The sequence below is a fragment of the Rattus rattus genome, chromosome 14 (genome assembly GCF_011064425.1).
Source record: "Rattus rattus isolate New Zealand chromosome 14, Rrattus_CSIRO_v1, whole genome shotgun sequence".
Classification (NCBI taxonomy): domain Eukaryota; kingdom Metazoa; phylum Chordata; class Mammalia; order Rodentia; family Muridae; genus Rattus; species Rattus rattus.
In genome coordinates, this window is record NC_046167.1 from 75,934,292 (window position 1) to 75,958,899 (window position 24,608).

General features: G+C 44.9%; 1 pseudogene; it reads right to left on the minus strand.

Moving 5' to 3' along the window:
- Window positions 1–17,395: 17,395 nt before the first annotated feature.
- Window positions 17,396–17,840, minus strand: LOC116883262 (annotated as a pseudogene).
- Between the last annotated feature and the right edge of the window lie 6,768 nt (window positions 17,841–24,608).

Consider the following 24,608-nt stretch of genomic DNA (forward strand, 5'->3'; position numbering starts at 1 on the left):
GTGAGAGTCAGGTGCTATTGGGAGGTAATGGACAAAGAGGGAAAAACTTAAGTCGCTCAGGGCACATCCTTGAAGGGAATATTGGGCTTCCTGGTTGTCTCCACCACCCTCACCCCCACTTCCAGTTGTACGTGGTCATCACAGGACCAACAATAAGACCGTGGACTGAGACCTATAAAACAATAGCCCAGAATAAACCTTTCTGCCCTTTAAAGGGATTATCTCAAGCATTTGCCACAGTGACAGAATTCTGACTTACACTATTATACATGAGGTCATACTTGGAAATGCAGGTCATACTCTTTAAATGCTGTTCGAGAACACTCTTTTAAGAGCTCATCAATACCTGACTTCATCAACCCCTGATTTGTATCAGTACCTAGACTGTGTAAAGTGGGATTTAAACTGTGGAAGTTGAAACTTGATTCCAGCCACTTGAAAAGCAAGTCCCTTATCTAGGAGAGAAGATGATTAGAAGTTATGGCTTTATGACCCCATAGAATTGTATCTAGACTAATTTAGCATCTTCCTTGGTTAACTGCAGAAGCCAGCTTTTCACTTGATTCACCACAGGTTAGTTCTCCCACTAAAACAGTGAATAAACCTTTGATTGGGACCCACTTAAAACGTGTTTGAATAGGGCCAGGCTGTCAGGGCATAACCACAGAGCACCCATCAATTCATATTCACCTGCCACAAGTAAACAAATTTCCCCCATAGGCTCAATGGCTTAAAGTCTCATAGACTTCAATGCCAACAGCTCACACATTTATTTGCTGTACAAGAGCAATCTTTAAGAACCCATCGAAGTTAATTTAGTTCTGTGTGGGATGATGTCATTATACAGTTGAAGGCAGGTACAAGATAGAACTAGGCCTGTCATTGGACAAGAGGGAAGGATGGGCGGGAGAAAAGTTTGAGAGAAGAGGAGGAGCCTGGAAGGAGAGGGGAGAGAAACCACAGAGAGAACATGGAGACTGATGTTAAGATTCCACTCTGTGTATTTACAGGTTGTTATGAATATTCTTAAGGGACGGATGTGTAAAGGGCTTTGTATGTTTAGGTGGGCAATTATACCTTATCAATTGGATCAGAGGTTATTGTGTTGTGTGTTCTTTCTTGTGGTGGTTTGAGTTTGGGAGAGCGTGTGGCGGCAGAGACACTGGGCCGCCATGGAGTTGGGATGTGTATTTCTGACACAGTGAAGCCTGCCTTGGGAACTGGATGTGTAGAAAGATTGTTGCCAGGCTCAGAGAGAGGCCATCGTCAGTTTTATATGGGATGGAGCAAATCAGGTGAGAGGCTTTGCTGACTGAGATCAAGACATCTACCAGATGTCTTGGGGTATTGCATGCCAGATCTAGAGGGGGCAAAAGACAGCCTTTTATTTTTTATAATTTTACAACAACAGTTCTGTTCATTATATTCCACAAAACAAGCAAGCAAACAAACAAAACACCACCTACAAACCACATTTGGTGGGATTGTACTTGCTTCCCCCTCCATTTCCAGTGGAGGAGCATGCTTTGATTTGACCCCTAGAGTCCCCGGTGGCCCACAATTCTCAAGACCCTTTCTTAACTTGCTGGCTTAGCTGCAGAGCTTTGAGACCAGATGCCCAAGCTTCATTCTGGGGTGGCATGTGGCACCCCAGCACATCATGACGTCTAGTCTCTTTTTATCAGCCACAGAACTGGCATCTCCACCTGTCTGATCACAGATCTGCCAATGGCCGTGGAGAAGAGGAGAGAGTCATTGGTGTCACTACCCAAGGTGGATCAACATACAATAGAAGCCTAGCACAAATACGCATGTCTCCCGTGCATGAGGCAGGAGAATTAGGAAGGTTCAGTGACCAAGCTCGCCTAGATGCTGTGACAGATGATTATGCCGTCAACTCAAAATGAAAGGACTTTATTCAGAGGGGACATGGCCTTCAGTGAGTCCATGGCACTCCTGTTCTGATCTGGAACATTTTCAGGGCACCTCAGAGGCATTTTGATTCATTTATTATCAACTCGGCGTACCTCAATTCTTTCCCAGTTTGCACAGGATGATTAAGATGTTCCTACTGATCCTATCCTAAACACTAGAGGCAGGCGGTCATGAATCACACGATATGCTTCTAGGCAGTGTCTCTCTACTTTGGTTATTATCCACACAAGGGACTTTTAAAGACATTTTCCCCTAACTTCTGCTCTATGAATTTTAAGACCGTAGATACATCATAACTCATAGCCATAACTATGCATAAATTATAATTATGTCGCCCGACCTTCAAGAATTATGCTTCTGCCCCCCAGGAGATCAGTATAGCCCCCCTTTGAGACTGTATGGTCTGTATCAATGCCTCTCATAGAAAATGTGCACCTCAGACGTTGAAGTCTTGTTTACCATGCACAAGGCTCTGAGTTCAACCCCCAGCACCACAGAAAAATAAAATAAAACAAAAAGAAAAACGGAGATTGGAGGAGGCAGCAGCAGGGAGTCTCCTGTGTTGGTAAATTTTCCGGCTGCCCACTTTGACTGTATTTGATATTAACTTGTTAGTTATGTCTCAATAAAAGTGGATTTTCCCCTAATGGACACATTAAAAAGTAAAAGGGGCAGGTAAAATTAATTTTAGTTATAGATTTTACTTGAGCTAATATGTCTAAAGTATTACTGCAACAGATAAGGAATCTCAAAAGCTAGAAATGAAATATTTATACTCTTATTTTCTTATACTCTTGTTTTCTTCCAAGTCCAGTGCACACTTCACACTTGACACACATCACAGCGTTGAACGATTACGTTTGAAGTGCTCAGTAGCCAGCTGTCATCGGTACTGGACAGTGTAATTATAAATGGCCCAGACTAATCTGTACTAATCATTCTCGCTAACCTATTTCAGGAGGACTGCTCAAAGCTGTGGTATTCATCTCATCCTTGGGGGACGTTTTCCCATATCCCCTGTAGATTTCTGAAGCCACAATCAGAAAGGATGCACACACACACACACACACACACACACACACACACACACACACAGAGGAATGCTGTATACACACAGGGATGCTGTCTGACATTGTAATGGTTCACAAGGAACCCGTGAAAGGTAGCAAATGTGGGGTGTGGAGGACAAGGTATTTTATCCTGCTCGTTAGAACAACATTCAGTTTAAAGCATCAAATATTCACTTCTGGAATTTCCCATCTAACGTTTTCAGGCTGCAGCTGGCTGCAGCTAACTTTAACCACAGAAGTAGGATAAGAGGGAAGGAAGCATATTGTACTTCACTGTGTTGGCTCCCAAGTTCTGGCTTCTATTTTCTCGTACCTCATGGCTTGGGGTGTCTATTAGCTTTTCATTCTTCCTCCAGGGCGATCATTTGTGGGTGCAGTGCTTCTGTGTTAGCTGTCTGACACTATGACAGAATACCTCATAAAGCTCAGAAGATTGATTCGAAGTCATGAGTTCAGAGGTTTCAGCCAGAGTGTGAGACAGGAGTCATGGAGTTGGGAAAGTGTACAGAGAAGACTGCTTACCTGTGGCAGCCAGGAAGCAGAGAAGCGTAGTGAGATCAACTAAGATACCAACATAGCCTTAAAGGTCCACTCCAGAACCTACTTATTCCATCTCCCTAAGCTGCCACCGCACCTCAGGAGCCACGAGCTGGGTACCACTGTCTCCATCGCTGGAGCCTTAGGAGAACATTCAGATCCTAACCCTCCCAAGTCTGCTAGCTGCTCTTTCTGAGCAAAGTTTCCGTTCTGATCAATAGCTCTCATGGGGCATCTCTCTACCAACCATGGGATGCTTCTCCAAGATGAAACATTCCAGCACTTAGATCTTGATCCTCAGCTGAACCACTTCTACAAGAATGTGTGGATATGATCTCCCTCAAGGCTGAGTCTAGACTGTACTGCCCACACCACTATTACAAGCCTAGCCTCTTCTGGCTGAACCTAGGCCATCAGTGCCATCTTAAGTTATTAGCCACGCTATGAGAAATAAAAACAAGAAAAAGGGTCAGAATAACTAAAGCAACCCTGAAAAGTTATAAGCCAGAACTCCACTGTGGGAGTATATTCTGTGGGTTTCCATATTAGCTCCACTCCAACATCCCCAGGATAATCCGTAACTCTCCTTCAGAGGATCCAACACAAAGACCGATGACAAGCTTCAGGGAAAATTGAACTGCTCATTGCAGCCTCAAGAGAATTTTCATGCACCATCCAATCTCCTCATCCAGTTCTTCCTCCTGACTTCAGAGGGCTCACAGCTGTCTGTATTTCATCCGTCCTGACTCATTTCCAGACAATCATGGAGTCAGGTGGGAGGAGAAAAGAGAGGGGGACACGCAGAAAGCTTTTGGACCTGCTAGTCTGTAATGCACAGCTCATCAGGAAACGAGAGAGACCTGACTTCAACAAAGTGGAAAGTAAGACCCGGCTGCCATATGCCTTCTGTGACACTCATGAACTCATACTCACATACACACATGCACACTAAATAACAGGTAGGTAGATAGATACATAGATACATAGATGATAGATAGATACATAGATAGATACATACATAGATACATAGATAGATACATAGATACATAGATGATAGATACATAGATACATAGATATATAGATAGATACATACATAGATACATAGATAGCTACATACATACATACATACATATTATAGAGGAAACATAATGACCAAGCTTGGATTTACAACCATTTTTTGTGACACCCTCTCTTCACACACACACACATACCTACATGCTCCTCAATGTTAGTGTTTAGCTAACATTAAAAGCAACAGGGGCTGTCAAGATGGCTCAACAGGTAAAGACACTTTTGCCTGACAACCTGAGTTTGATCCTCAGGCCTTACACATGGAGAACCCACTCCTGCAAGTTCCCCTCTGACCCCCACATGTATTCTGGACCATGCATCCCCTCACATACGTACATGTAATTCTTTAAAAAGCATATTATAAAAGAGTAGTGGGGGTGGGTGGGTAGAGAGTCAGCTTCAAGGTTAGAAGTGCTTACTACCCTTGTGGAAGACCTGAGTTCGGTTCCCAGCATCGATGTCTGGTGGCTCACAGCTGTCCTTAAATCTAGCTCAGTTGTCATCCTCTCCTGGCCTCCACGGACACCCTCACACATGTGACATGGACACACACAGACAGCCACATAAGTAAAAATAAAAACCTTTTTTCTTTTGTTTTTTACTCTCTCTTTTTCTTTTCTTTCTTTCTTTCCTTTTTTTTGAGGGGGGGGGATTTCACTATGCAGCCCCGTCTTTCCTGTCACTTACACTGTAGACCAGGCTTACCTTGAACTCACGGAGACCCACCTGCCTCTGCCTCCTTCCCGAGTGTTTAGGAGTAAAGGTGCACAGACAGGCGTTTCCAACAAGGGATACTTTTCCAATTTCTCTGCATACTTACTGTGTCTAGGGACAATTCTGCTCGTCCTGGCTGGGACTGAACATTCTGGTCACATCTAGTGGGCAGAGGTCGAGAAGGCCGCCAAAGAGCCCACACACAATGCACAGGACAGCCCCCTTGCACACAACAAAGGACTACCCAGGCCAAAATGTCGATAATACCAAGAAATCCTCAATGTTAAAGGAAATAGATTCCACACACATATCCACTGATGATGGGAGAGGGAGGCCTAAAGGTAGAAGAGAGAAACTGGATGAGGCAATGGACAGTGGGGGGAGTCATGCCTAAGTTTGTGATGGGCACGGCACCGGATGTCTCTCCCAGTCCAGAGTTTGTGGCACACTAAGGAAGAGTTTATCCATACTCCCTTTGAATGACTGTGGAGAAAAGCAACAGCCCTCCATACTCACCAGTTTTGGGGTGGGTTGGAGGGGGAGTTTGTAGTGTTTTGTTTGTTGTTTGGTTGGTTGGGGGATAGGGTCTCTCTGTGTAGCCATGGTTGGCCCGGAGTTTGTTATGTAGAGCCGGTGGGCCTTAAACTCACGGAGAACTGGTTGCCTCTGCCTCTAGATGCTGGGATTGAAGGCATGCACCACCCGGTTTATGGGGTTCTCCTTCTGTGGATTCACCTGCAGGCACCAATAGAAAATATTCAGAAGAAATGTGTCTGTCCTAAATGCATCCAGACTTCTCTCTCCCATGTTCCCTTGAGAATACACTGAACAACCAACTGTAGGGCATCGACGTTGGCTGAAGGATTTCATGTCACACAGGGGTGACTCTAGCCTCACAGGAGCAGGGTGAGACACAAACGTGCTCCTCTTTATGAAACGAGCATTGGATTGTCACATCCACGTGGATCCTTGGACTCAGTCCCCTGTGCACAGTCCAGGGCTACCTCAGAGGTAAGGCACAGCCACGGCAGAGGACGGTGAACAGCCTGGTCACATTTCTAAAGCAGTCACCTGTGAGGACCTCTTCTGCTCTGAGTAGTTTTCACAAAAGGTGCACACGATAGGTGACGGCTCAGTAAAGTGCTTGCTGTACAAGTGGGAGGATTTGAATCTGATCCCCAGGGCTCACACAAAACACCAGGCATGGAGGATCACATCTCTAATCCCAGCCCTTGGAAACCAGAGAATCTCTGGGGTATACTGGCCAGCTAGTCTAGCTGAATTAGTAAATAAGCTTCAAGCTCAGTGAGAGGCCTGTCTGAAAATACAAAAGTGGATGGGTTGACAAGATGGCTCAGTGGGTTAAGGAGCTTGCTGCCAAGCTTGATGATCTGGGTTCTATTCCCCAGGACCCACATTGTTGGAGAGAACAGACTCCAGAAAGTTATTGTGTAACACACACACACACACACACACACACACACACACACACGAAGGTGTTTAGCAGCTTGTAGTCTCTGGTCATTTCCCCTGTGTTTGTCTATGAACCGAGTCCTCTTCTGAGCATACAGAAAGAGAAAGCTCAGATGTCATCCTTGGTTTGGAGGCTTTGATTGCAGAGATGCAGAGAGGATAAGTCGATTGCCCAAGGCCACGGTAAAGTGCAGAAGCAGAACTCAAACGAAGTTGTTAGCCTTATGAGGAAACACTGGACCATCAACATGGAGAACCAGGGCGATAGGACTTGACACTTTCATGTTATCAGAGCCAAGGCATTCGGGTGTTTCCATCTATGAATGTCTCCCCTCAGTCACACCGACCCAGAGAAACCAGAAGGTAACTAAGCCTCAGGCTACTTTCCCTCCCTTCCTTGATCCTTTCTTCACCCTATAGTCCCTGGAAACTGCAGGCACCACGCTCTGTCTGCAAATTCAAAGGCACAAACAGGCAGGAGCAACCAAAAGGCTGGAGTGGATCCCCACCTTTCAGAGTCCGCCTGAACGAAACACCAGCATTTTAGAACACTCTTCCATGAAGGGAGGTGAGCTCACTTCCTGAGGAAATTACTGCAGGGGACGTCTGCAGGGGCCAGCCGGGCCAGGCGTGACAACATCTGAAACGGCCCCATGGTGTAACCAGGCATGAATATTGATTCAAATGAGTTATACATATTTGTGCACTCTATTATTTGGTTCACACCTTCTCTCTCCACACAGTTCGTCTGTGCAAGACACTGGGCTCATCACCTCGTAGACGCCATGTAACTAACCGCTTTGAAATTTGGTAACCGAAGAAGTCACTAGTGAAGAATTATAAGCAAAGTGGCAGAAAACTCATCTGGAAGGGATCTGAGCATAGATCCTCAATGTCAGACACTGTCCCTTTCTCTGTCTTTCCCGACTCCGTGGAAGAGAGAACATGGCTGCCCGTAGCGGATCTAGCGATTGTCATTTGGATAAATAGGGCTCTTTCCTAATATCCACATTCTTTTCACATGGCCTCATGAAAACGTAAACATTCACTCCATCCTCAAAAAATGCAGGGCTCTGGAAAAAAGTGCCCCACTCAGCCCCCTGGCCAGGCAGGAGAAAAGTAACCACCACCCCCTGGCGCCCCGCCTCCCCTCAGCCCCCTGGCCAGGCGGCAGGAGCCAGAAATGAGCGTTCCCTATGGGTTCCCAGCAGTGATGGCTTACTGTGCTAAGCTTTAAGGAGAGGCAGCCATGATTCTTTCCCGGACTCCGAAGACAGAGCTGGCCCCTCCAAAGCAGTGTTTGGGGAGTAAATGGGCCTCCCCAAAGCCCCAGGTATCCTCTTTTTATCATCGTCTAATTAATTTCTTGAGTCTATTCTTAGCCTCCTGTCCTTATCAACCTCAAAGGGAAGCAGAATTAAAGTTTGTATTTCTTCACCGCAAGATAAGTAGAGCTTTATGCATTTTTTTTTAATCCCCAAAACTTGCTGCTAATCACCTCAGTCGTCTGTTTGTCCCTCTGAGCCCTGGTTGTGGAGGCGTATCAGACAGAGGCTACTGGTCATCAATAACAGTGTCTTAAATGTCATTATCCAAGAGAAATGAAATATGAAATAGAAAAATTCAAGAACAACAAAGTCATCTTTTACTTATTTTTTATTTATACGTATGCATATGTGTTTGATTTTCTATGTGTGTGTGTGTGTAGATGTGCACACAAGTGGAGGAAGATATTGGTTTTCTTGTATCATTTTCACTAAGGGTCTGAGATGGTGTCCATCTTTAAATCGGGTGTCTACAACTTGGGGTCCAGCCTCTGATGACAAAGGCAGCTCTCTGGACATTAGAGGAAGAGAAGTTTTTCTAATGGAAGACTCTATGTACCCGTGGAAGAGAAGATTATCAAGTCCAAACCAAATTTAGAAAAAAACAATGACCAGGTGTAGTGGTGCATATCTTTATTCCCAGCACTTAGGAGGCAGAGGCAGGTGAATCTCTGTGACTTCAACACAGCTTGGTCTACATAGTTTGAGATCAACCAGAGCTGTGTAGTAAGATTCTGTCTCAGGAAGGAAGGAAGGAAGAAAGGAAGGAAGAAAGGAAGAAAAAAGAACATTGGTTTGGTTACATCATCCAAGCTGGTCTCTCTGATTTCAGAAAACAGGTCTTTGAAGGTGGTAAAATAATGAGGTCAAACAAGTATATTCTCCCATGGGGGGAGCTTCTTGCTGAAACTTCGTCAGGTACCCACCATCCTGCAGTCTACCCAGAAGAGGGAAATGTGCATCCCCTAGTATTTGTCTGCCTCACTTGGAACAACGGTTACAGGAGCCATGAAATGTGGTGAGTTGGGAAGCAGTCCTTCCTCACCACCTCATCTCTGGATAGACTGACCTCCTTCCCTAGACCACCTGCTTCCAGGAGAGTGGGTCAGGAAGTACCAAGGAGCAGGCTGGAGACTCTACATACCCTACCCAGCACATCACATACACCAAACATAGCACAGCACACATCACACCATATACAAAGGTACACCAAAACACATAAATACTGACCCACGTAATAACACACACCATATATAACACACGAAAACACCCTAAACACTACCTATACATACACCACACCGCATATTGCAACATAACCCCTCCACACGCTACTTCATCCCACTATGCACATACTCCTCACACCTTACTTATGCTGACAATACAACGCCATGGAGAAACATTGTATTGCATTACACACACACACACACACACACACACACACACACACACACCACATAAACACACTAATAAGCTTTGCTTGCACAGGTGTGAGAATCTGTGCCGAGAGGACAAGGATGTAAGAAACGCTCGGAGACCTTTGTGCCACTGGGTAGTCAAGTGTAACGACGTCCCAGGCTTCTTCCTAGAGCACAATAGGCTGGGCCTCTCTCAGCTGGGAGGCAGTACTTTGTGAGCCACTGATTTTAAAGAAACAAAGCAGACTACAGTCCACATTCTAGAAAGTGCCAGAGCTTCTGACTCTGTGGGTATGAAAGGGAACAGTAAATCTCGATCCTAAATGAGTACTCTTGTTGTTTGGGGGATTTTTTTTTTTACATTAAACAGTAATAATGGTATGTTTTTGCATTTTTTTTTCCCTGAGACTAAACCCCTTACTAGCTTTCACCAGTAAGGCAAGAGCTAAAGTGTAGTGTATAAGTAGATTCTGTGGGAGGAAAAGAGGGGGGACCACAGAGTGTGCCATTCATATGAAGGAGACCTTCATTCCACATACATAAATGCATGCTTCGGTGTTTAGAGCAAGGGCCTGGAGCCTCACAGCAAGCAGTCAACAGTTGTTACCTCTGAGGAAGAGAGTGTTGTCAGCAAGGAGGTGACAGTCAGACCCTTCCACATTTGACTCTGTCATTCTAATTTACTGGAGTGTATGAGACTGAAAATGCTCTGTTAACTTTAAAACCAGTATTAGCAACAACAAGGAAAATGAAAGGGAGGGCTGGAGAGACGGCTCAGTGGTTAAGAGCACTCATTGCTCCTCCAGAGGTCCTGAGTTCAAATCCCAGCAACCACATGGTGGCTCACGACCATCTGTAATTGGATCTGATGCCTTCTTCTGGTGTGTCTGAAGACAGCTACAGTGTACTTATATAAAATAAATCTCTTTTAAAAAAATGAAAGGGAGCCATAAATCAAATTTATAACCGAAAGTAAAAAGTAGAAGCTTCTAAATGTTTGCCTCCACTGACAGGTCACTGTGCCTTACGAGTTTGGTTTTGTTTTTAGGCAAAGGCGTTCTGGAGGTCACTCATAGAAAGCAGAGCTGTGTGTCCAGCCTCTTGTGTGACCCAGTGTACTGCAGAGCAGAGGAACTATAGGGCTTGAAGGCAGCAGATGCCACAGCCAGCAGAGCTACCAGTGTGTGTGAGAGACCATTTCCAACCCTGTCTCTGGCCCTACAGGGTCGTTCTAAGTCTCTACTTCTCTTCAGACTGGAGATAAAACGATCTATCTGCCCCTCAGTATCCATTGGGTTCTAGAATACTCTACATCAAAATGTAGGACAATTAATGCCTTCTATAAAATGGCCTAGTGTTTACATAAAGCCAACGCAACTCCTCTGAATACTGTAGTCTCTACCTTAGTTAGGATTTCTATTGCTTCAAGGAAATACTGTGACCAAAGCAACTTACTTGGGCAGGAAAGTATTTATTCATTTGGCCGTATGCCTCCACCACACTGTTTTTCATTGAAGGAAGTTAGGACAGGAACTCAAACAGGGCAGAAATCTGGAGGCAGGGCCAGCAAAGAGGCCATGGAGGGGTGCTGCTGACTAGCTTGTTCATCATGGTTTACTCAGACTGCCTTCTTATAGAACCAAGGACCACTGGCCCAGGGACGGCATCACCCACAATGGTTTGGGCCCTCCCACATTGATCACTAATTAAGAAAATGCCCTACAAGCTTGCCTACAGCCTGATCTTATAGAGCCATTTTCTTAATTGAGGTTCCTTCTGCTTTGATGACTTTAGTTTGTGTCAAAATGACTCAAAAACCCAGCCACTGGAATCTCTACATTGCTGATTTTTTTTCTAAACTTTATTTATTTTTATTTTATATATGTGAATGCTTTGGCTGCATCTGTCTGTGTATCATATTCATGCAATTTCCACAGAGGTCAGAAAAGGGCATCAGATCTTCTGAGAGTAGAGTTATAGATGGTTTTTAAGCCATCATGTATGTGTTGGGAGCCAGATAAGGATTCCTTGCGAGAACAGCCACTTAACTGCTGAGCCATCTCGTTAGACCCTTGTCTTAGTTTGGGTTTTACTGCTATGAACAAACACCATGACCAAGACAACTCTTATAAAGGGCATTTAACTGGGGATGGTTTACAGGTTCAGAGTTTCAGTCCATTATCATCACGGCAGGAAGCACAACAGCTTCCAGGCAGGCATGGTGCAGGAAAGCTGAGAGCTGTACATCTTCAAACAAAGGAAGCCAGAAGCAAACTGTTTTCAGTCAGCTAGGAGGAGGGTCTCAAAGCCCAACCCCATAGTGACACATTTCCTCCAACAAGGCCACACTTCCTAATAGTGCCACTCCCTGGGCCAAGTGTATTCAAACCACCACAACACTCTCTCTCTCTCTCTCTCTCTCTCTCTCTCTCTCTCTCTCTCTCTCTCTCTCTCTCTCTCTCTCTCTCTCTCCTATATATATATATATATATATATATATATATATGATAAGGTCTCTCTACATATCCTTCTCTGTTCTAGAACTCACTGTGTAGATCAGGCAGGCCTTGAACTCAGAAATCTGCCAGTCTCTGCCTCCTGAATACTGGAATCAAAGGCATATGCCACCATGCCCAGCATCTGCCTTAATTTTTGAGGCCAAGTTTCTCACTGAGCCTCGACCTCACCAATATTGAGAAATCAGCTGTCTGTAGAGCCCTAAAGACCCGACTGTCTCAGTGCTGAGACGGGGTTATAGGTGTGTGCTACTGCACTACCACGCTGGTGCTCTTAACCCAAGCTATCAGCCGAGCCATCTCTCCAGCCCAGCAGCTACCTTGTTAAAAGACACCTTAGAGAGTGGTCCAGGCTTGGGGAAATAACAACTGACAAGCTCAAAGCAGGAAAGACTAGAGCATCACCAGCACAAGTCCTTCAGACTCCATTCCCCACACTTGCTCCCACCCTCTTTTGATCCCAGCAAGGCACCGTTGGTGGGAGACCAAGGAACAAATCGCAGCTAGATGCTTGTAACATCTCCCATCTGCTCTGCGGTTTAGGTCAATTCTGAGACAACGTGAGGGTGAGACACAATCTCATTTGCCAGAGCTGCCTGTCTCACGGGGAAATGCATCATTGCAAAATCCGACCACTCTGTTTTCACAAGAGTGACCGCATGGCCATTACTGGGATCCTTGCCGGTGAGCCGACCTGGGCCAAAGGCCATTACTTTACAAGATAGAAAACGAGGCACCATCCTGATGTGGACATTAGATCCAGGGAGCGCTCACATGAAGCAGGACGGAGCGCTCAAAGCTCTTGACTGTGTTACTGGTAAGACACCTGCAAAGAAAGGAGAGCGGGATGCACAGACGCAGCGTTTCCTTGCATTTCCCACAGTGCACAGACTCCAGATTTCTCAGAGGCGCCTTTCTCTCATGGGCCTCTGTGTTTGGCTGATTGTAAACACAGAGAAGGGGGTACCAGGGGCTGAGGCTGAGCTTCCTAGGGCTCTGAGCTGAGTCCTTTGAAATCCACTCAACCAGAACTTGACAAATACACCCATTCGTTAGGATGATTTGTGTACTAAGGTGAGATCCTCATTCCTAAAACAACAACAACAACAACTACTACTACTACTACTACTACTACTATTACACACACACACACCACAGAGAGAGACAGATAGAGACAGAGTTGATGTTTATACTTATGGTTTATTCCTTTTGGTGTTCGTTTTGTTTAAGTTCTGCATTGTTTGATAACTTTACACATGAATATAATCTATTTAGATCATGTCTACCCCTAACTGCCTTCCCCCTGCTACTCCAACCTAGCTGTCTGTCGACTGATGGATGGGTAACGGGGCACTTCCATACAATTTTATTGAGCTATAAAGAAAAATAAAATTATTAAATTTGCAGGCAAGCAAAGCAGATGGATGGAACTAGAAAAATTACATTGACCAATGTAATGCACGTCCAGAAAGATAAACACTGTGTTTTGTTTTTTTTCTCAAGTATGGATCCTAGCTTCAAATCCTTACATTTATGTGTTTAACTTGGAGCTCCAGTAGTGGACAAGACATTGGAAAAAAGACTACTGTGTGGAGGGGTACATTGAGGGAGAGCAGGGCAAACCTATGCTGTGAAGGAGATGAGGTGGGATGGGTGGGAAGGTTTAAGTGAGAAGGAAGTGGGAGAAAAGGGCAGAGGAGAGTGTAAGCAAAGAATAACCAAACAAAGGGTATTTGAAAAAGTCATATGGAAACCGACTCTTTCATGTTTCCTGAAATAAGATTTATTGGAGTTATCATTACTGAGGGACTATTCACCTCAATTAACTAGAAGCCCAGGGCCAGATGTGAGGTACTTATCTTCAAGTGGTCCCCCAAATACCCCCAGAATAACACAGGCTGTTAAGAAGGCTTGTAGTTACCCATCAAAATGTGAGGGTAAGGCCCTACGGCTAAAGACCACAAGCAGTTTCGTCACAGATACAAAGAGATGAAGCCTGAATTGGAATGTCTCCCATACGGATGTGTTTTGAATTGTTTGAATGCTTGAAGTGAGCCCTGGGGTTTCTTAGCCTGGCTCTGTTCCTTGCCTGTTCTCTCTTCTGACTGCACTTGCTAAGTCCCTAGCTGCTTCTCACTCCCGCGGCCAGGCCTTTCCCACTGTGATCCCCTCGAACTGTAAGCCAAAATATACCCTTGCTTCCGTAAATGGCATCTTGTCCTCTGTTTTGTTATGGCAATAAGGAAAGTTACTAGTGTCCTACGAAAGCAAGGTCTTCAGTATTTTAGTCGTCCCCCACCACCTCGGATTTTAGGAATGTTTAAAGAAGCAACGGTGAGGATCCCTCCGATGTTGACTGAAAACAGACATGTTAGAAAATATCTGCAATCCCTATCTGCCTCCTCTAAGACCAGACAGCCAGGTTCTCTGGAGCCCCCTGCTTACCCATCTCACTTGCCACTGCTATTTACCCCCACCTTTGAGCCACAAGCCCCCAACTTCTCGGGCCCCGTTGTTCTGACAGGAGTGTGTGGGCACCCCAACCTCCACCTAGAAACCTCTAAAGCGCAGGGAAGCCGGGACACTAAAACTGTGGAAGGCTTTGAGGAAAATGATCTCCAGGGACCCGGTTCCCAAGTTTATTGAATTTGAAACCTCTGTGGGGGGTGGGGGTGGGGGTGGAAAGAATCACGCATGCGCAGGCATAACCTCTGCGCACGATTTTCAAAGACCTGCAAGGAAAATTTTTTCATAGGCAAAGAACGAGACACTGCAGCTTTGTGGGTGGGATCATGGAAAAAGCTTTAGGCTAGAGGAGGGAGAAGCCTGTCTCCTTTCTGCCTTAAGCAAGTTGCTTGCTGTTCAGCTCTTCTAGTTTCTATAAAAGAAGGATTTGGGTTTACCCACAATTCTTTCCATTTCAAACGTTCTATAAGCCCGTGGCTGTATTTCATCATTTGTATAATCTTCCACGTAAGGACCATGTGAGCGAGACCTTGACTCTGGGATATGACTCTAGCTCTTCCTTCCATTCACTTTTTTCTCTGTCTGTTCAAGGCGTTATTAAATATCCCGCAGGCCCCGTGGGTCGGGAAGGCCACCAGCCCTTGCTGGCAATGTAGTTAGTTAGGAAGCCATATTCCTTCTTCCTGCTTATTCCTGTCTTCATTGAGTCCCACGGCACAGCATGGCTCGGCACAGCCTGCCTCACAGCGTGGCACAACATGTCAAGCAAACAGGAGTGGATGGGGAAGTGCAAAAGGCCTGGAAAAATCATGATCAGAAAGATGTGGGCTGGAGAGATGGCTCAGTGATTAAGAGCTCCAACTGCTCTTCCAGAGATCCTGAGTTCAAATCCCAGCAACCACATGGTGGCTCACAACCATCTGTAATGGGATCTGATGCCCTCTTCTGGTGTGTCTGAAGACAGCTACAGTGTACTTATATATAATAAATAAAATAAATCTTTAAAAAAAAAAGAATAAGAAAAAGAAAGATGCTCTACGGAGTTGGTACTGTTCAGCCTCAAAATTAGCCTCAAGCTTCCTGAAAGCCAGAGAGAAGCAAGCCTGGTACATAGTCCATTAGCAGCTTGGAATGGAAAAATATTCTAAAACATAGACTACAATGGCCAGAGACATGCAGCTTCCTGCTATGCAATTTCTAAAAACCATGGCTTTTCCTACTGGTGACAGAACAAATGGCGTGCTCGTTGACATTTCCAAAGTGTGCCTGATGGGAGAAGGCATCTGACTGATTTTTCTATCATTTTTTCAGAAAGGCCTGTGGTACAGGTAGTCACTTATTCTGCGTATCTGTCTGTGGGTAGCAAGTCAGGTGACAGTGCCAGACAGAGAGGGGTGTAAAGAGACATGGGTGGTGGTGGTGGTGGTCACCATGGGTGGCACCATTCCCTACGCAGGTAGCCCTGGACTGCATAAGATAAGTAGATGGTTGAGCCAGTAAACAGCATTCCCTGCTTTCAGTTCCTACCTTCAGGTTTGTGTATTGAGTTCCTGCCATGACTTCCCTCAATGATGGATAGCATCGGGATTTCTTTCCTTAGTCTTCTTCTCTCTTTGTGTGTACGTTGCCACAGGTGTGCCCTGAGTTCAGTGGACCATGAGTGCTGAGAAGTGTTAACCCAGAATCTGTGCAGCTCCTTAGCTCAAACAGGGGGCGGTCTCTGGCGGGCCTTGCTCCTACAGGAAGTTAGTACAGTGAGCAACACTAACATCATGTACATCGTCCGGCACAGCACCAGCGTCCCAGGTCTGCACAGCTACACCTGGCTTTTTATGTAGAGGTTCTCTGACCTCAGGTTTTACATACTGAGTTGTCTCTCCAGCATCTACACAGCTTATTGGTTTGTTTGTTTTATTTCTTTTTATATTTGTTTACCTTATCATTTTATATGTACGAGTGTTTTGTTTGCATGTATGTATGATCCTGGTGCCCGTGGAATTCAGAAGAGGGCGTCAGATTCCCTGGGGCTGGAGTTACAGACTTTTGAGATGCACTTGAGTGCGGTGTGCTCTGTGTGTGTGTGTGTGTGTGTGTGTGTGTGTGTGTGTGTGTGTGAGAGAGAGAGAGAGAGAGAGAGAGAGAGAGAGAGAGAGAGAGCACACTGGGAATAGAACCCTGATTGTCTGCAACAGCAAAAAGGCAAAAAGTGCTCTTAACTGCTGAGCCAACTCTCCAGCTCCTAAGTATCTTTTAAGTAACTTTTAACTGGATGTTTGTGTGCATTTTACCTGTTTCCTCAGCCACACACACACAGAGTCTTACTGGTTTTCTTAAGGGAGGATCAAAAGCCCTAGACTCGCCTGGATTATATGGCAATGCCTTATTGAAAAAAGAAAAAAAAAAAGAAAAAAGACGCTAGCTTGCCATGGTGTTACACACCTGTAATCCCAGCACTGGGGAGGTAGACGTGGGAGAATGAAGAGCTCAAGGTCATCCTTGTCTACACAGAGAGTAAGCTGCAGACCAACCTGGACTACATGACAGCCCACCTCAAAACACAAGAAGATACTTACACTTAAAGAGACGCTGTCATCCAAACTTCTGAGACTGTGTCTACACACACTTAATAAAATCCTCTGTTAAGGTGAAAAGATTGGCAAGTGGGAGATCTGGAATTCCCGCTGTAAAGGAGAAGTGTGTGTCTATGATAACCAATCCTGAACAATTAGCCTTTGGCTCCCCTGTGCTGATTAAGAAAAGGTCAGTTTTAGATTTGGTTACTTTCTTTTCTTTTGTTTTGCTTTGTTTTGTCTGTTTGTTTTTACTCAGGCTGCGTGGAAAATGTTAGCATTTAATTAACCCCGGAAGTGGCTTTAAACCACCAGAACACAGGCACCTCCAACACCCTTAATCTCTTCAGCTCTTCTGCTGAAGACTTTGGCTTTCACGATGACAGGTCGCTTAGGGAGCTTTCCCTTCCCCGGAACTTTGTGGAAGACTGATCGAACAACATCAATGATGGGAACAGTTCCAGTCTTGTTTTTTTGCTGCATTGACCCATGTCTGCTTGCTGACCAACGTCCATAACTATTCCAGGTTGACAGCTGAGCAGAAGTTCTGGTTCCTCTTCAAGTGGTAATGCCACATACCAACTTTCCCGAAGTAACCTGGATGATATTGGTCAACGTCGATCCTATGGTGATGCATGCCTCCAGTGTTCCCGCGGCCTCCTGGGTGCTTGTGGTACTTACCGATACGACCATGGCCGTGGCTTACTTGGGCCCGGAGTTTCCGGGTCTTCCTCAGTCTGGATGGCATGGCGGTGGCAGAAAACAAAGGGGCAGATTTGGTTACTTAAAGGCATCTTGTCTTACAGTAAAGTTCCCCGGGTTTTTGTTTTTTTGTTTTTTTGTTTTTTTTTTTTTTTTTTTTCAGAATGGCGCCTTACTAAGCGCGCAGATCCAAGTCCAGCGGCATCCATGATGCAAATCCTCTGGTCACTGTCAAGGAGACCGTCTTTTACAGGGTGCCCTGAAGGATCTGAAGACAAGTTGTTGGGATGGCAAAACAGTTGATACAGAAGTCGTCTTTGTACACTACGGGACTCCCCTAGATTCAGGCACCAAGCACAAAGCAGGAGACAGAGTGACTGTAAAAAGCAAAAGGGTTGGAGGGCGTCTCCATTAGTCAGTCCAACCCGAAGGGGGCTTTCAGAGTCATTCCGGTACTACATCCTTCGAACCTGTGATGACCCTCTAAATACAGTTCCTCAAGCTGTGGTGACCCCTAATCATAAAACTATTTCGTTGCTACTTCATAACTGTAATTTTTCAACTGTAATGAGTCACGATGTAACTGTCTGATAGGTGACCCCCCCAAAGGGGTTGTGACCCACAAGTCGAGAACCACTGTTCCAGCCTGTGTGTGAGGGCCAGAAAAGAAGGAGAAGAGAACCCTGAAGGAAAGAAATATAGATGCCAGGCCTGTATGCTGTAAGGGGGTAAGAGAAAGAGCCCTGCCACCCACATCTACTGCCCCCTGACATGAGATATTCAAAAAATAATCACCACTTACCGAGTGCTGGCTGTGCGCGTCACACTTTTCTGTTTATTATTCCCTTTACCAAGTTATAACAAATCTCCGAGAAAGCTAATATTTTTAGGGCTTTATAATAAAAACGTGAGAGTGCTAACCTCTCTCAGGTCACGTACTAGTAGTACAGAACAAGATCCATCTGTTTCCCAAGCATCCCTTCTGGACCTTGACCCTGTACCAGACTAGCTCTCTCTGCCCCTCAGTAAATACACGGACCACCCATCCCACGCACAGCAGTACTCACGGAAAACCAGTGTGTCCTTCCTGGCTCCTGGGCACCGCAGTCCTTGCCTTCGTTGTTTCTTTCGGGTTGGCATTGAAAGTGGTGCCAATTATTCAACAGTCAGTTGGCCAAATACAGGACAACTTTGTGCCGAGTAGCGAAGCTCTGAGAGCTTTTGACTGAACTTCCAAATGAACAGTGCCTGTGGCCAGGGCTCAGTGAGAAAGGAGGTTTAATGAATCTGCACAGAGTCTAAGGCAGGCCTGAACCATCCGAGCTTAAATGCAATTAGAAGAGGGTTGTCTCAGAACTAAGGGGCACAGAGTATGGGCTATCTGGAGTCAGCAAGGAATTTTCTGAAATAGCTGAGTTTTTACACTGAAGCCCAGCAAGAAATTTTGCTAGTCCCTCCGGCATCGTTTCTGTGGACCGGCAAGAACATTGTGTTAGACCCTGATAAAGGGCTTTGTTTTATGAAATCACTGGCTATACCGTTGGGATTTAGGCCATCCTAAAACTGAGGAGGCTCCTAGTAATCTCCTATATTTATACACAAATCTGTCACAGATTTCTCTTTAGGTTTTCAGTGTTTGGGGGTGGTCGTGTGGAGTTTAAAGGACAACTAGGGAGAGTTAGTTCTCTCCTTCCGGATTACAGTCAGTAATTGGGGGAAACCAAATCAGAAACTTCAAACAGCTAGTCACGTTACACCCACAGTGGAAAGCAGAGAGCAATGAATGAATGCACACTCGCTTCCTTGCTTTTGCTCTGCTCATTTTCTCCGCTCAAACAGTTCAGGACCCTGCCAAGGGAATGGTGCTACCCACAGTGGGCTGGGGCTTCTCATATTGGTTAACTTAAGTAAGACAATCCTCTGCATACATCACAGGCTAATCCAATGTAGACTTTCCCTCATGGAGGCTTTCATCCCCATATAATTCTAGGTTTGTCGAATTGACAAAGCTACCATCACACATTTTTACCTTTGAGATGCAAGCAGAAGTCGTCTGGGGCTGCTGGATTCATCCTGAATCACCTATCAGTAGGTTCAGGACATAATAAATAGAAGTCCTTTACCTTGATTACTACTTTTGGGGTTCTGTCAATGTGTCCAAAATCCTAGCTGGTGCAGGTCATGTCAAGAAGGGAAGAGGTCCAAGGATCTCATGACAGATACTCCTGGATTTACAATGAACTCGGCACTAATGAGTATGTGGGACTTAGAAGATACTGTCTGGATCTCACTCGCCCACATCCCCGAATGTGGTTGACAGCTGGATGTGGATTTTGAAGCTCAGGGCAGAGACTATAAGGAACACTTTTTTTCTGTTGTTTCAAGACATCTACTATGTGGCACTTTGTCATTTTAGCTCTGGAGAAAGAACACATAGAAATACAGAGATCTATTTATTTTGCCATAAGATATGTCATTTTTTTCAGTTAGGTTTCTGGTATAGCCCAGCCTAGACCGGCTAAGGTAGACCTTGATTTCTGATCTTCTTGCTTTTTTCTCCCCAAGGACTGGGATTAAAAAATGCTGCTGCTGCTGCTGCTGCTGCTGCTGCTTCTTCTTCTTCTTCTTCTTCTTCTTCTTCTTCTTCTTCTTCTTCTTCTTCTTCTTCTTCTTCTTCTTCTTCTTCTTCTTCTTCTTCTTCCTCCTCCTCCTCCTCCTCCTCCTCCTCCTCCTCCTCCTCCTCCTCCTTCTTCTTTCTCTTCCTCTTCCTCCTCCTCTTCTTCCTCCTCCTCCTCCTCCTCCGCCACCACCTCCTCCTTCTCCTCCTCCTCCTCTTCTTCTTCTTCTTCCTCCTCCTCCTCCTCCTCCTCCTTCTTCTTCCTGAATTTGATCCTCAATATATTGCCAATTTGACACAACACAGAGACACCTTAGAAGAGGATGTCAACTGAAGAATTACCTTCATCAGATTGGCTTCTGTGCATGTCTGTGAGGCATTTTTTTGATTGCTAATGATGTAGGAGGGCCCAGCCCACTGTGGATGGTGACGTCCGTAGGCAGGTGAGATTAGGCAGTAGAAGCATTCAGACTGGGCATTCGCTGGTGAGAGCCCAGTAAGCAGCATTTCTCCATGGCTTCTGTGAAAGGCTATTGCTCAGCTTCCTGCCTGCATATTTCTTGCTGATGGATTATGATCTTGAGGTGGGAGTGGAAGTGTATCCCTTCTCTCCCAAGTTGCTTTTTGCCAAGGTATTCTATCAAGACAAAAAGTCACTAGCACAGCAGGAAAGGACTCCACCTTACCTAAGCTAAGTCCCTGGCACTAAGTTATTTCCAAATGATATCTGTCAGGTCACACTTGAGACTATGTATAAGCCATTTTCAGCATCAAAACTGATATTTTAAAGAAATGAAAGAACTCAAAATGTTTTTCTTTGGAAGTTTTACAGGAAGTTTTCATTTTTAATAAGTTTTTAAAATGACTTTTAAAACAGCAACAAAAACAAAAAAAAAAAAAACAAAAAAAAAACAAAAACAAAAAAAAAAACCAAACCCCAAAAGACAGGGTCTCTTATTGTGTAACTCTAGCTATCCTGGAACTCCCTTTGTAGACAAGGCTAGCCTTGAACCCCCAGAGATCCACCTGTCTATGCCTCCCCAGTGCTGGGATTAAAGGTATGCACCACCACACTACACCCAGCTCTTTTTAATAAGTAAATTCACAATATTAAGAATGTAAATGTTAGGGGTTGGGGATTTAGCTCAGTGGTAGAGTGCTTGCCTAGCAAGCACAAGGCCCTGGGTTCGATCCTCAGCTCCAAAAAAAAAAAAAAGAATGTAAATGTTACACACATTCCCCCAACATAGGTGCGTTCAAAGTCGAGTACTATAACTTAAAAAGTTGGAGAGCCCTAGGGGCCGGAGAGATGGCTCAGTGGTTAAGAGCATGGGCTACTCTTGCAGAGGACCTGGGTTCAATTCCCCTCACCCAGATAGTAGTTCATGACCATTTATAACTTTAGTTCCAGGTGAGCCAACACCTGACCCTGGCCTCTGTGGACACTAACCACACACAGACTTTCAGAAAAAAAAATTCATGCTCATAAAATAAGTTAGTTTTTTTAATGTCTTAGTTACTTCTCTATTATTATGATAAGACACCATGACCGAGGCAAGTTACAAAAGGAGACATTTAATTTGGGCTTATGGTTTATGGTGACTATTCTTGCTTGTCAACTTGACTTCATCTGGAGTGGACTACAATCCAGAAATGGAGGGTACATGTGCCAGAGATTAGTTTGGCATTAGTTTGAAGTGGGTGAATACATTTCAGGTCCAGACCTTTGAAGTGGGAAGGCAAATACCTTTGATCCAGATCTTGGGGTTCAGAGGTGGGAAGATGCATGTTTAACCTGGCCCACATCTTCTGCTGGAAGTCTATATAAGGGCATGAAGGAAGAAAGCTTTTGCTCGTGACCTGCTTGCCCTCGCCTTGCTAGCATATCCATTCCTGCATGACATCATTAGCACTAGAACCTTCTTCTTTGGGATTCTAGCATATCCTGAAGACCAGCTGAAACATTCAGTCTTGTGGACTGAGCAAATACTGGATTTTTTTGGACTTTCTGTTCACAGCCAGATATCGTTGGATTAGCTGGGCTATAGCCTGTAAGTCATTCCAATAAATTCCCTTCATATGCATATATATGAGAATATTATATGTGAGAGAGTATCAATAAATCCTTATGTATGTGTGTGAGAGAGAGACAGAGAGAGACAGAGAGAGACAGAGAGAGACAGAGAGAGAGAGAGAGACAGAGAGAGATTCATTCTATAAGCTCTGCTACTTTAGAGACCCCCTAATACATGATTTCAGAGAGTCCATAATGGCTGAGCAAGGGCATTGTCATAGAGTTTTACTGCTGTGAAGAGACACCGTGACTATCGCAACTCCTATAAAGGAAAACGTTTAATTGGAGTTGACTTTAGCTTCAGAGATTTAGTTCATTGCTGCCGTGGCAGGAAGCATGGCAGCGTGCGGGCAGACATGGTGCTGGAGAAGGAGCTGAGAGGTCTACATCTGCAGGCAGCAGGAGGAGACGGTGAGCCACACTGGGTGTAGCTTCAGCATAGGAGACCTCCAAGCCTGCCCCCACAGTGACACATCTCCTCCAATAAAGCCATGTCTTCTAATAGTGCCACTCTCTATGGGTGAAGCATTCAAACACACGAGTCTACGGGGCCATTCCTACTCAAACTACCACAGGCATGGTATTAGGATCAGCAGGAATTGCATGAATCATTTGAAACCTCAACGCTTTTGCATTCTCCAGCGAAGTGGTTATCCGTCACTGATTATTGCTAAAGCAATCTCCCTGTCATATCCTCCATGGCTAAATGGATTCATCAATGTGAACAAAGAGGCTAAGGACATGACTTCATGGATTTTTTTTTTTTACTACGTCTCATATTTATAACACCAAGCAGTATGCTCAATAAAGAAAATCACCTGACTCATACAAAACCACCGATGTGATGTGACGTGATGATCAAAAGACGACTCCACTGATAGGCTGACTGACTTCTGCAATTCACACTTCTGACTCCACTGATAGGCTGACTGACTTCTGCAGCTCATACTTCTTGGCCCTCCAGTGTGAATATATATGCATTATTGCTTATATTGCCTATATATTATATTGCACATTTCTCATCTCTTTTAGCTTGGTCAACAGTCTTCCATTCCTCTGCCTAGTATGCCTCTCACTCTATGACAGTATGGGAGATGGGGCTTGAGTGCATTGTTCTCTGCTCCTGTGGCAACATCTGTGCTCCTCAGCTCCTTTGCAACTCTTACGTTACTGTGTCACGTTCACTCCTGGCTAGATCTTGCTTTGATCTAGGAAGAAAAGGAGGGAGCAGAAAAGAAGGAGGGAGAGGAGAAAGTGACAAGGATGACTTTTAAGAGACAAAACAATCAAGACGGATGATCAAAATGTGAAGGCTTCACTCCTTCTTTAAAAGGGAGAACAAGAATACCCTTGGCAGGGAAGAGAGAGGCAAAGATTAAAACAGAGACTGAAGGAACACCCATTCAGAGCCTGCCCCACATGTGGCCCATACATATACAGCCACCCAATTAGACAAGATGGATGAAGCAAAGAAGTGCAGGCCGACAGGAGCCGGATGTAGATCTCTCCTGAGAGACACAGCCAGAATACAGCAAATACAGAGGCGAATGCCAGCAGCAAACCACTGAACTGAGAATAGGACCCCCGTTGAAGGAATCAGAGAAAGAACTGGAAGAGCTTGAAGGGGCTCGAGACCCCATATGAACAACAATGCCAAGCAACCAGAGCTTCCAGGGACTAAGCCACTACCCAAAGACTATACATGGACTGACCGCAGACTCTGACCTCATAGGTAGCAATGAATATCCTAGTAAGAGCACCAGTGGAAGGGGAAGCCCTTGGTCCTGCTAAGACTGAACCCCAGTGAACGTGATTGTTGGGGGAGGGCGGCAATGGGGGAGGGGTGGGGAGGGAACACCCATAAAGAAGGGGAGGGGAGGGACTAGGGGATGTTTGCCCGGAAACCGGGAAAGGGAATAACATTTGAAATGTAAATAAGAAATACTCAAGTTAATAAAAAAAAAAAAAAAAAAAAGAAAAAAAAGACAAAACAAAACTTTCATTATGAAATAAATAGATCACACCAAATTATTATAACCAATTTATGCTTTTTATTTATTATTTCTTTCCTTATTCGTTTTTTGTTTGGTTAATTGATTGATTGGTTGATATTGTCTTGCTGT